At 46.2% G+C, this 13,708-nt stretch overlaps 1 protein-coding gene across 2 annotated transcripts in view; it reads right to left on the bottom strand.

Annotated features, from left to right (window-relative positions):
* The window catches only part of CADPS (calcium dependent secretion activator), a 204,904-nt gene that overhangs the window by 164,907 nt on the left and 26,289 nt on the right, over positions 1–13,708 (bottom strand). The gene's annotated exons all lie outside the window — the stretch shown is intronic.

The following is a 13,708-nucleotide window of genomic DNA, read 5'->3' as shown; positions in this document are numbered from 1 at the left end:
TCTCCTTTGGGGACAGCAGCAATAGCTGAGGAACCAGCCACACATAGGTACACACATGCCTGCACTATGCCTGGCAAGTTCATTTAGGCATCACAAGCACCTGAATTCACCTAAAACATCATTTCTAAACAACTCTGCCACCAAAAAATGCACACAAGGCTTTTACTACTTCAGGTATACTCAATTCAAAAGCAAGCTGCTGTGTGAGTGCTTGGAAGAATCTGTTTAGGTGCAACCCCTTCCCACTCACCCTCTCCTCCCCTTTAGAAGCTGAGATTTCATACCAAATGGAAAGCCTTGCAAGCTAGCTGTTGGGTTTTGTTTGCTTGTTTGTTTTTTCTCCTTGCTCATTTTATTCATTTCTTTTGGCTTTTCTCACACAAAACATCACTCAGAACCAGTGGTGAAAGAATTTAATGCTGAAATCCCATGAGAGCAAACCTGTTCTCCTTTTCCTAGCAAGGACTTTCTCTGATGTCTCTTAGCTGCTCAAAACACTTCCTGTCCAGCACACAGCTGGTATAACTTACAAGACAATTCTAATTCTGTCACAGTGACATCTATAAAAAGTTTACAAGGTTTATTCCAGCCTTGTAAGATAACATGCCATTATTTTTCCAATTTATCTGTCAGTTTAAAACCAGACATAGTTAAAAAAGCCCCTCTTCAGCTTAAAATGCAGACAAAGTCACAGCAGGCACATAAGTAATATATCAGCAATGCCAGCCTAACATTGTAAGATGTAGACAACACTCATGCTGAAAAACTGCAGGGATTGAAATGTAGCTGGGGCTGGTTTACCATGGGCTTACCTCATGCTCAGGGAGAAGAATTAATTTTGACAATAGGAAGCAAACAATATGTGTATATTGCAACTTCAAACTTAAAGGGAAAGGAGAGCAGTAAGAATTAGGACAGGTATTTATTAGTGACCAGAAAGTCTAGAGAAGTGTCTTTTTTCCTCATTTGTATGCCAGTGGAAAAAAAATGCCCCATTAGAATGGAAGAGAATGATAAAATTAATGGTTTTAAGTGTCTAAATGGCTTTGAATAAAGTATTAAAAAAACCTGCAGAGATTCAAACAACTCAAGCATAATGAGACCTGGTAAACACTACTAGTGATAAAAAGCAGGAGAGGGAGCACTTAGAAAATGCAGGGATAAATATCACTGGAGCTACAATCATGAAGTGCTATGTGGGGTGTTTGGGGACTGCAGTAGTGAACATCATGAACACTGGTAATGAATGCCTCAACACCACGCTGAGGGGGGTTAGTGAGCAATAGGAATTTGATGTGATAATCTGGGATTATCGTGCTGCTAATGGAGAAGTGTTCATCAAAGTGACAAAGTGAGACTTGCTATGCTCTGCTCTGAAAACGTGGAACAGCCTTCACCACCTTATGGGTGCTGCAAAGGTGGGTCAAACCCACCCCCAAAACACCAGCCCAGACTTCACAGGGTCTGACACATGCAACAAAGCTCAGCATCACAGGGCTGCAGTTAGGACCATCCCTTAACTTGACCCACCTCAGCCTTGAGCCATGAACCCAGAGGAAAAGCATGGCCAAAAGCTTATAGCTTTTAGGATGGCAGACTCTTAGGATCAAAACTTAGATCCTATCTGCCATGTCAGGCACCTAAACCCCTTTGGGATGTTTGCCAGCAGCATCCTAGACATCAGGAGTCCTTGGGTAACAGGCACAACATCAGATGTAAAACAGGTTCCAAACCTGAGCTGATGGAATTGAAAACTGGGTCAATGATAAGAGCAGCCAGAGACAATGCAGTGATCGAAGACACCTGTGGGAAGGTGCTAGGTCTCTTTTTATTAATCATTTAATTATCTCGAAGAAGCAAAAGGCAAGATGTTAATTAAATGTATTGACAGTTTTGTATTAGCAAGCATTGTGAATGTCAGAAAGAAATTACAGGGCAACAGATGCTATATAAAAACAAGGAAAGAAACAGAAAAACTACAGATAACCATGAAATCAGGGTGCTGAGGCACACAGAAAGACATGCTAAGAGCACAGATACTCTAAGCCGAGAGGCTTTTCATTTGGGATTTTAACAACATGTATGGCATATTTATTACATTTTTGTGTTCAGGTTATTTCTTAGGACAACCTCCAAAAGTCCTTGTTTGTTCTATTCCTATAATGCCATCTAGCAGCAGTATTTTATCCTCCTTCCTCAGTGCTGAATGGGCTACCTTCAGAAAGAATGATGCTCCTTGAAATTCCTAGAAATTCCCAAGATGCAGCTCACACGCAAGCTCCTGGGGGCTGTGGAAATGAATCATCAGATTTGTCTCCACGAGAGTGTCAGTTGCCTCCTCCTCAGCCAAGCTGTATGCCAGCATTTTCCCCATCCAGGCAAAAGGAGATCCTCTCTGATCACACCTGGCTGCAGCACAGTCCTCAGCTAACAGGACCCCCAGTCTGAACCCCCACCAGACCAGGAGACAGCACTGGGTATTGATCCATGGCTGTGCCACTGTTAGGGATGTTATCAAGGAAGCAGACAATCTGAGACACAATTTAACTGTTTAACTGTGAGACACAATTTAACTGTTTAACTGTTAAACTCAGCTTCTGCAGCACAGCAGCAAACACCTGGTGCAGAAAGCCAGTACCACAAGGGAGCAGAGGAAACCAGACCTGGAGGTCAACCAAATGTGCCCGACATGATTCACCTCCTATTTTTATGCCTCTTTCCTTCCCCATCAGGCCCCACAGGCATTGCTGCCAAATCCCAGAACTTCTGGGGCAGCTGAGAGGCTGCACCTCCCAGCAAAGCCTGGAGCAAGGCAGGGGGACAGTCTCAGCACCAGAATCACTCTCCAGAGCCTTGAAGCAGTGCCAAGTGATGCCACTAACTCAGCCACAGGCTTAAAAGAGCACGTGCCCTGAACACTCATCTGGAAGCTTAAGTGCTTTAAAGGCAGGGGTGTTATTTTATCTCCTGTAATTAGAGGCACCAGTGATAAGCTAGAAATCCACATAAAGCAAGCCAACAGCTTCTGCAGATCCAGTAAGGCCACTCAGTTATCTTCCATAGGGTGCTCACAAATAGCAGAGAGCAGCAGAATTACTTCAACTTGGAAGGACATCAGTACAACATCACAGCCTTCACACCAGCTGTGGCAGGAGGTAAAACCTTGTTAGGCTGCAAGACCAGCAGGGGTGTGGATATTGGGGGCACAGCCTCACTGCCTCCCATGCAAACAAATCCAAGTGCCATCACACAGGAGAGCTGGGAGTTAAACAGGAGAACTGGTGGATTAAGAGGTTTATTCTGTTTACCTTCCCTTACTTTTCCAAACTACTCTGATGTCCCCTAAAACTGCTTCCCACATGTGAGCCATTAAAAAACAAATAGTCATTTCTGTATTCCAGAGGGATCACAGAATGCAGCTCTCTGGACCCAAGAGAACTCTCCCAAGTTAATACTGGTGTCCTTATGCAGCAGAGTGTTTCCCAGACCTGTACCTGTATGGGAGAAATTAAGTTGCCAAATATATGCAGGCATAGTAAAAACTGTAATCAAGTGAAGCAGTGAACTCCTGGCACAGGTACCAGGCACAGCACCCATGAAGCCTTTGGGCTGGCATCCCTTGTGGATTGCATAGCTTTTTATAAGAAACTTGGCAGATATCTTTCCCATAACAGATTACATTTTGGGAAGAGCTCACCAGTGACTTTTTGGTCTAATTTGTGAAAAAAAAAACACAGGCCCAGCACAATTCACAGACCTCACAACCCGACTAAAGACCCACCAGCCACAAGCAAATCACAGAGGCAACCAAATGAATTTACTTGATGCAGATCCCAGCCAACAGCACATCAGCATCTTTGGGACAAACATTCAACAGCAGCTTTCTTGCTCTGTGTTATTTTTGCACATCAGTCTGACTCAAGTGCAAACCAGAATACAGGGAGCCATGGCACCTCCAAAGTGTTCCAGCCAGAGAACAGCTGGCACCATCTCTGCACACCATCTCCAGCCTCTTTTATCTACACCAGGGAAGCAGAAGCACTGCAAAGAGGAGCTGTTTGCCACAGAAAACTTCCCTGAACAAAGTTATACACAGCAATGTGCCTCACTAAGCCATCCTCTCTCCAGAATGCTTTGCTGAGTCTGAGCATGCAGGAATAAGTACAGCACCAAAATGGGCCCAGAGAGACTGCAGCATCTCCAGCCTTGCAAATTTCCACAGCCTGACTGCATGAAAATTATCTGGTTTGGGAGGGAGCCCTGCTTTGAACAGGGAAATTGGGCCAGGGACTTCTAGAACTCTCCTGCAACCTCCATTATGCTACAGCAGTACTATAACCAACAGAAGATTTGGAAGTAAGGGCCATCCTAGGTTGTAGATTGCTGAATCTGTCAGTAAGTAGCAAGCTGCTGCATGGCACGTTCACACCTGTACAGACACTCAAACCTGCTAATAAAGCCCTGTCCATCAATGTGATGGCTGCTGAAATTAATCAGATTTGGGCTCTGTGGAAGGATGTTTCCAAGTGAAAGGCAGTGTGGTTGAGAAGTGACCCCTTTCACTGCCACACTTGAACACCTCTGATCAAGGACTGAATGTTTCAGTGCACTGATGCCTCACAGAGCCCTTGCACACTGCACATCCCACTGAGGGGTCTTTCCTGCAGGCAGGACATGAAGGTGCATCACAGCACTGCACACTGGTCCCTAATGGCTCAGCCCTTCAGCATCACCCCTGTCCCAAAGGAATTGCTTCAGCTGAGGACTGCAGGTAATTCCCAGGGGAAGTTCCTCTGCCTTTTGTCCAGAAAACACAGCAGCAGTCAACCACAAGTAGCACTGAGCTGTTCCTTCTTAGGGCACCTGCTGCTCAGGAACCACTGCAGGGAGGAAAGGAGGAATATTTAACTGCTCACTGTGTTGTTGCTCTGGGTTTGGTTTTGTAACGTGTAATAAATATTTCATTACTCCTCAGCACCAGGTGATTTAGGAAAAATCTAAACCAACCAAATGAGAATCTCTCATCATTGCTGCTTTCACAGCCAGAAAACCAGTTACAACACCAACAATGTGGGAAGGAAGGTGTGGGGAGAAGGCCAGAGCAGGCAAGCACTGGTCTCGGGAGAGAGGCCAGAGGTCCCAGCAATGGGCAGGAGACTAGAAAGAAAAAAATCAGGTTATTTTGCACTAGGAAAATGTACCAGGTTGTCCCTCTGCTGATGCTGGTTTCCCTGCTACAAGAGAGGGCCACAGGTGGGGTGACTCACAGCCCCAGCATTTGGGGTTTTAATTGCAAACTCTCCTGAGCAGATGTGGCTGCTCTGCAAACAGCTGAACACTGCTGGCTTTTCACTGCTCACATACACAACCAGTATTAATTGGCAGTGTCAGGAAACTGCTCCCAGCCACCTAACACTGCCTTTTCTGGTCGTTTCAGAGAAATTTAGTACTTGTTACCAGAAAGAACTTCTTGTGCTTTGGTTCCTGACAACCACCATGCATCTTTCCAGGGATACCCTTACAGTCTGACCATGTGCAGATCATTGTGCACACCCACTGTTTTCCTGCTGCCTGTATAATTCCCTCTTAGTGGGTGCTTGATTTGCTGCCTCTCCCTTGGTCCATGCCTGACAGGCCCTGATGAATGCACATTGGCCACCCACTCTCCAGCCACACTCATCCTTTGTGAGTGGCAAACGAGAAAAAGGCATGGTTCTGGCAAGCCACCCCAGTGTCACCTACTCCCCTCTCAGAAGAGGTGTCCAGCTGATTTGTTGCAGAGAAAATGACTGCACCACGACCATGCCTGGGTTTACACATGTGGGCAGTGAAGAGCACACACAACTCCTTCTGCCTGCAGCAGCTCATGCCCTGTCTGCTCAGCCCATCTGTGATGTTGGGGATGGGTCAGAGCAATGGGGATCCTCTTGGAGAAACTCTGCTACATGCCCATCTGCCCTGTGCTCAGAGATCAGGATGGGTTTGAGCACAAACAATGCAAACAGCTCCTGAGTCCTTACACACCAGCACAGCACTGATTTGGAGGTCAGAGACTAAACCAGCCTCTCACTCGAGCAGCCCAAGAACACAAGAACAGTATTTCCTTATCTGAGGGTAAATATCTGCTTCAGCAATGTCACCAAAGGGGACAGAAGACCCACTAGAGCAGCCTGCAGAGGAAGAAAGCCCCTTCCTCTGCCCAGCCACAGAGCTGCCTCCCCACAGCACCAGCTCCAATCCCTGCCAGGACCTCTCACTACCTCTGTTATTACAAGCAAACTCCAGCAGCCTTGCAGAACAAGCAGTGAGTGCTAAATGATTTTGGCACTTGCTGGAACATTTCTCCTGTAAAGAGGCTCAAGTATTGCTGCATAAGTATGGGAAAGCAGAACATCAATCCCTTTGGTTAAGCCAGCTGCAGACACAGAGGCTCTAGATCAAGCAGTGCAGATCTCCTCTTTCCACTGTCCCAGACTCCATGCAGTAGCAGATTTATTGGAGAGACAAAGGACAGGCTCTGAGTTGTTCTCTGAAATACATGGATGTGGTTTTTTATCCTCTCAAACCCTGAGTATATTTCTTCTCTATGATTCACTCTGCCAGCTAGGCACACTTCTTTGACATACATGAAAGACCTAAAATGCTATTATGGCTGCTCCTACTTTCTGAAATGCTGTGATGCACAATGCTAAAAAAGGAAAGCAAACCCAGGATTTAGGACTGGGCCTTGCCATGATGACTTTCCCCTTGTGCTTTCCAAGCTACACCATCCTGTTTTAACCTGCCCCCACAGAGCAAGCCCAGACACAGGTACAGCAAAACATACCTTGCCACACAGCCTGCTTCACTTGCTATCTTTGTATCAGGGGTATCCATTCAACATTCACATACCACCCTTGCATCTGTCCCCCCCGTGCATCCCCCCCCTGCAAAGGGTCTCCTTTTCCATTAACATCACAGAAACACAGAATTGTCTGGGTTGGAAGGGACCTCCAAGATCATTCAGTTCCACCCCCTCTGTCATGGGCAGGCACCCCTCCCACGAGACCAGGTGGCTCAGCTGTGATTCCAATCAGGAAATTCTGCTCCTGCCTGCAAGTTTCTTTCTCCTGTGTGTCTCCTCCTGGCTGGTCCCTTCTCTGCAGCTGATGTGCAGGCAAGTAACCCCAAGATGGAGCCACCTGACAAGAGCACAGAAAACTTGGAACTTTTTCCACCTTTGATCTTATTTTACCTAAGCAAGCCATTAGCAGAGTGAGTTTGTGACAGATCCGACAGAGTAAGCTAGCCCTGCTGGATATCTTTCTGCATATGATCAAACAGATACAGGCCCCTATTTTTTTACTGCTAATAAAAATATGACTTTGATCTTAGAAGAATAGTGAAGCCAGCACAAAACAGAAGCAAGAAATAGCAATGATGAAATACTAGGTCAGTGACTGAGGATGGGCTGAGGGGTGATTTCTGCTCTGAGGAACCTCCCTGGTGACTTCTGCTGTGCTGGGAACCTTGCCTGGTGAGGTCTGCTGGGTAAAACACATCATTGTGATGTGGCAGCTTTCAGCAGAAAGCCCAGCGTCATGCTGCCTGTGGTAAAAGTGCAGCTGCTCTGTTAATAAAACAGAAAAAACAAACCCATAAAAATACTAGCAGAAATACAGCTAGGAAATAAATCCAGGAGACAGATAGAATGGAGGCTGTGTAGAATGGGCAGAGGGACAAGAAAAGCTCCCCAACACTGGATGCCCCTTTGGGTGCCCAAAAAATCCCTTTACTCCCAGGCTGGATTCTGCAGCTGGATTATTTCCTCCTCCTCCTTCTCTCTCTGGTTCAAATACTGTTCTTATTCCCTCCCAGTCACAGTCCCTGTCTGATTACCATCAAGTCCTGAGGGCCACTAACACAACCACTTACACAGCCTGCTCCAGCAAACCCTGCTAGCCAGGGCCTGGCCAGAGGGGCACTCTGAGACATGTTTGCTCTGACTGCTGTAGGAACTCTCTGTAAATGCAACAGACATGGCTTGGCCTTGCCTCTCACTCCACTAGTGCAGTACATGTGGTAAATACAGTGCATTGCTGCTCTGAGACCTCAAAAAATGCTTAACCCAGGAAAAAGGATCAAGGGAAGATCTTCCTTCTCCTCTGGAGCATCCCAGGCAGTCTTGGAAAGCAAAATTTTCACTCCTTTTTTCCTGTTGGATGGAAAACAACACATGGTCTATGGAAGCCTGTGAGTGTTAATGTGACACAGCTTCTGAAACATTACCTCCCATCCTTTCATGCCTCAAGACCTTGGTGTGCTGCAGTGGAGGAGGGAGGTAGGAAGCTGGAGAACATCACAGGTCCTTCTTCATGAGACACCCATGTCCAGACCCTTGGAAAAGTCAGGAACAGGCTGGGCTATGATACTACTAGAATTTATATTTATTTCAGAATATTCTGAGGACAAGTTCCAGAACTTCAATGTTCAGAGCCTGACAGAAAGGAAGTAAAAAGACAGGTTGGGGTATGGATTTAACACATCTCTTGCCCAATGGCTGCAAAGCCCTAAGCCTCCTGCTCTGTCACCACCACAGGTATGCAAAACCTCTCATTTAATCATCTGCAATAGATAGCTGACACTGTATTTATTTGATAATAAAAAAAAAAGAAGTGCAAAATCTCTTACAAGTGCTACAAAGGATCATTCACAAACAATTCCCAGGCGCCCAAAAGAAAGAATTGTGTAGAAGTGATGGTTTTACAGCGCTGATCAATGTGGCCAGTGCCCCTTTGATCAGGAACACTCTGTCAGCCCCTCCTGAGGAATAACTAACAGCACAGAACCTCTTTTGACCACCTGGGCCAGTGTTATTTGGACAGTTCAGCACTCTGAAGATCAGTCCCCCTTATTTGGGTTACTTAATAATGACCCTTAATAATTAACCCTTAATGGCTCAGTATATTGTGGGTTTGGAGATCCCAGGCACAACCTAAGGACAGTTACATATCCATAAACTAACTGATCCATAAATAGGGGTGAGGGATGAAGTGGGAACAAAAGATGGTCTGTGCTGGGGGTTCTGGGATTCAGGCAAGTCCTTGATGTCCAATAAGTCCATTTGTTCCCTCTGTGTTGCATTTCCCATTTGTGAAGGAGAGTAACAGCACTTGGTTTCTCTCCAGAAGTGGCTACATGCATGAAAAGACTGAGAGCCTCTCACAGACTAGGATGGTGCATACCCAAGAAGAAAAGCAAGCTACTTTTAGAGACACTTTTAAATCACTATTTATACTATTTTCATCTCTGTGTTCCTATTCCAGGCAGACCTTACAGACTGCAGAAGCCAATCATCTTTCCTGGTTAATGTATATAGCAGTTCATGCTGACTTAAAAATATTAAACAATCAGAGTTAAAGATCTCCTACTGACACTTCAGATGTCCAAACAAGAAACCCAGGCTCCTCTCAATTCTTTTTTAAGGTAAAAAAAGCACATCTACCATCACTAGTGTTATTTTTGCATCATTTTCATCATTAAACTCTGCCTCTCCTCTATGTCACAAGCTATTTTAAAAACAGCTCTTGCTGAGCAGAAGTGGCAGACAAATGAATGGAGAATCAACGACTCCTGGTGTGTCCCAGCCTCTGTGAAAACGCTGGTTTCAGCCTGGCAGAGTTAGCAGGGGAGGGAATGTCTTTGATGGGAATGAACAAGATGGCAAGAAATGAAGAGGAGCTCCCAGGCAGACAAGGCTGAAATGGTGAGCCCTGCTGTGGGCACCCCGTATGCCCACGCTGCCCCTGCCAAGAGCTGAGGAAATCACCAGCCCCCAAACCAGAGGGCTTCTGTCTGAATCAACATGAAATTGGGCTGCTGGAGCAGAAGAGGAAGCAGATGCAGGTCTGAGCAATATTTCTTTTCCAAAGAAAGCACATTTTCAATGCAGCCCACTAAGAGACGTGACCTACTACACACCATGGCTCTGGCTAAGTACAGCTTGTCGTCCTTGAAATTTTCCCTTATTCTGTGCATCTGCCATGAGTTCCAAGAAACAAACAAAAAGAAAGAAAACACTCCAGATTTTAAGAAAATCTGTGTAAGAGCCAAATACATCTCTGATCCAGTAAAAGAGAAGCTGTCTCCTTCAGACAGCACTTGAAAAAGGTTCAATCAATCAGTCAAGCCAGAACAGAATTTGTTTCTAGATAGAAAAACAAGAGAAAAGGTGTGAAACTGTAGTGCACGTCCTCCTCCACCTCACATTTCCTGCTAAAGTGAGTAATATCAGATTTTACAAGGGCATGTTGTTTGGAGCTGGAGGAGAAAGTTTAGTAAGAGGTAGTTTGTTCTGAGGCAACAAACTACTGCAAGAAAACAGCATCTCAACTTTCCATGCCCACCACCAGGCAGAGACATGGGAATATACCTTCATAGGATGGCTGGGATGTATGTACCTGGAATAGCTGAGAATGTCTGTCTGCTCCTTCAAAGACATCTGGGAAATTCATCTGCAATAACATCATTCCACTGGGATGATTTACTACTATTTAAATAAAGGCACTGCTAAAATTATCCAATTAGTTTCCCACAGTTCTAGTCTTTAGACCCAGTTTCTGTCAGGACGCTGAAAACAAAGGGGCAAATCTTGCAAATTATCTGAGGCATCACAGAGATGGGAAGAAAGCCCCATGAGGACGTATCTCCAAGGGTGGTTTTGCGCAAGCAAGTGCTCAGATTTCCAGGCTTGGAGCACATTCACTTGACAGGGAAAGCTGGAGGAAGCAGTGACCTTTTCTCAGCTTTAGGCTGTAAGCATAAATGAAACCCAGCTAGGGCAGTCATGGCACACACAGCCTGTGTGCAGCGTGGGTAGGGCCCACACTGGCATCTGCCAAGGGACAATTAGCTGCTTGCATGAAGTTAGGCATGAAGTTCAGCCATGGTTTTCAAGATAGGGGAAAGGCCATTTGCTGGCTGACAGGCTCTGGAGTGTGCAGTGATCAGTCTGAGCCTTGCAGCCCAGGGAGATCTCCTGGGGAAGCAGTGGAAGGACAGGGGTGAGGCACCTGAGCTGAGCACAGCTCAGCACTGGGACATTCCCCATGCAAACCCCACTGGTGGAATGAGAGAAGCAACACCACAGCCATGACTGAATCATCCCTGGGGACCTGGCTGAGGCAAGAGGGACATCCTGGCTCCCTGAGCAAGCAGCCCTCTGCCCTTGGTGCCTCTGGCCAGCATGCTGGCTGTCTTTTGCCTTTCACCTCCTGCCAAGTTTAATTAGAGCTAAAGAACATCCCCCCAAGCTGCCTGCTGTGACCCAGCACCAACCATCCAGTCCCAGCAGCAGCACCCAGCCAGACCTGCTCTGATCCAAACACCTTCCCATCAGCCTGGACACACTGTACTGGAAAAAAAATCAACCAACCAAACCACCTAAAAAAGCCTTTTTTTTGTGCCTCTGATGGCCTGTGGGCTTTTTTTGGCCAAAGGTTAGAGATAGTAGTTTGAAACATCCAGCTTTCCTAACAGACCCAAAAGAGTAAGTTTGGGACCACTGCTGTAATGTCTCAGTACATTAACTCTCTGAAGTCTGGCAATTTTCAACAAAGCAGTTGCACATGGCCCTACATAAAAATCCTCTCCAAAAACACATGCCTACACATTAAAAACTCTCTCATTTAAGCCAGGAAAGCTGTTTTAAGGATTCCTGTGAAGTGTAGTATATTGCAGGCTGTCTCCAAAAGAAGAAAGATTCATTTTTCTGCTTTGGGCTTGAGGCAGAATAATTTTATAGGCTTTGAGTGAATGATGAGCTCTGTGAATTTCTGCTGGGAGGGTCAGAGCCCCCTGCTATCCTCTTCCCATCAGATGAGCTGTCTCTGCTCCTCATTTGCTGTGGGTTGTGCAGAAGAATTGCAAGCTGATGCTACAAGGACAGTGACCTGCAGCAGAAGGGGATGTAACAGATGGAGTAAATATCCTCTTCAACACACCCCCAGAATATGTTGTCCAAGCGCAAAATTCAGATTTCCTGTATGTCTTACACTACCTTGCAGTGGCTAAAAAGTCCAGGAGGAGGGAGGAGAGCAGGCTGTGCACAAAGAGAACAGAACACAGTCCCAAGGAGCAGGAGGGAAGAATTGCCTGTTGCTACATCAGGCAATGAGTTTGTCTACACATTAAGATTTCAAGTTGAACCCCCCCCCCCCCCAAAAAGCAGAAAACTACTGCAGAACTGAAGGATATCATTTCAGAGGAGTGCTTGTAGGAGCAGAAAAACACGTGGGCATACAGAAAGAGGAGAAGACAAAATGAAATTATTCTTCATACAAGACAGCTGTGCTAGCATTTGCCTACAGCATTCTTTATCCTGGAGCTTCCCTTCTGCTTCTAGGAGCCCTGCAGGAGATCATTCCTAACACTCACTCATAACAGTCAAAACCACACACAAAAAAAAAAAAAATTAAAATCAGCTCCCCAAATGAGCACAATGCATTGAATCAATACTCTCATTTTCCTCCTCCCAATAAGTGTGAGGAGCGAGCTATGTCCTGGAAGCAGGTGGCAAATCCCAGAGCTTGGTGGCAGCTGAGCCACAGTACTCCATGTTACTCTGATCCCATAAAACAGATCTCACATTATGCTGTACATGCACAGACAATCCCACCTCACCTCAGCCTACAGCATGGATTGCCTTTTTTTTTTTTTTTTTAACTCAAACATTCCTATTAGAAGCCTCAGCCTACGCTGAAGAATTAGAGATAACTGGTACCCACAGAAATTGGAAGGAAAAACACCAATCTTAAATACTGCTTAAAGAAAAGCTGTAGAACTCAGGATGTGGGAATGCAGTCACTTACCTGAAAATGCCCCAAAAAATCTGAATGAAAGGAGCTTGGAGTTTCACTCCTGGTGCTGATTGCTGGGCCAGCACCAGCACAAGCCAGCAATGGCTTCTCCTCTGGCATGACACACACTGCAGAGGGGGCCCACACAGCCTGCTCCAGAACAGGCAGCCCTGATTGACAGTTGTCTCAGAGACAAAAGCTTTCCCAGCCCTCTGGAATATCAGCAGCCAGCTTCCCTGGCAGCTGGATGAGGCACGCTGGAAGATGGGCAGGGAGCCCACGGGGTGCGCAGGTCGAGGCAGGTGATGCCAGGTACCAGCTGCTCTGGCTCATGCAGCTCCTCTGGCCTCAAAACATCATGAAGAAGAGGGACCAGGCTGAACTGTGACCAAGCAGGTTTTGTCCAGAAAGCTGGGCCAGGCTGGGACGTGCACAACGGGGAAATGCCAAAAGCAGCACAAACAAGCCTGTTCTCTTTTATTGCAGACTGGCAGGGCTTTCTCCAGCAATGCCAATGACACATTGCCATCCAGCCCCTCCTCGTCTGCAGTTTCCAAACTTTAGAGTTTTACATACAATGGTTTCTTGAGTGGGCAAGTATCCTGCCCACACTGACAAGAGAAGGACAAACTGGTGGGAAACTTTGTTCCACCTCCAACTCATTGCCAGCCAGGTTTCAGCACTTGGCTTGACCCACGCAGCAGAGAAAGCTGCCAGGCTCCAGCTGAAACCCTGGCTGTGGGCTCAGAAAGTCAGACATTATGCATGCTGTAGCAAACAAAATCAGCAATAAAATCTTCCTCACTAGGAAATATTGGGAAAAAAATGCCAGGGAAGTTGGCAACAGAAGTCACTTGAGAACTTCAGCATCC

The sequence above is a fragment of the Serinus canaria genome, chromosome 12 (assembly GCF_022539315.1).
Source record: "Serinus canaria isolate serCan28SL12 chromosome 12, serCan2020, whole genome shotgun sequence".
Lineage (NCBI taxonomy): Eukaryota > Metazoa > Chordata > Aves > Passeriformes > Fringillidae > Serinus > Serinus canaria.
The sequence above is the reverse complement of the archived record's forward strand: the minus strand, read 5'-3'. Positions and strand labels throughout refer to the sequence as shown.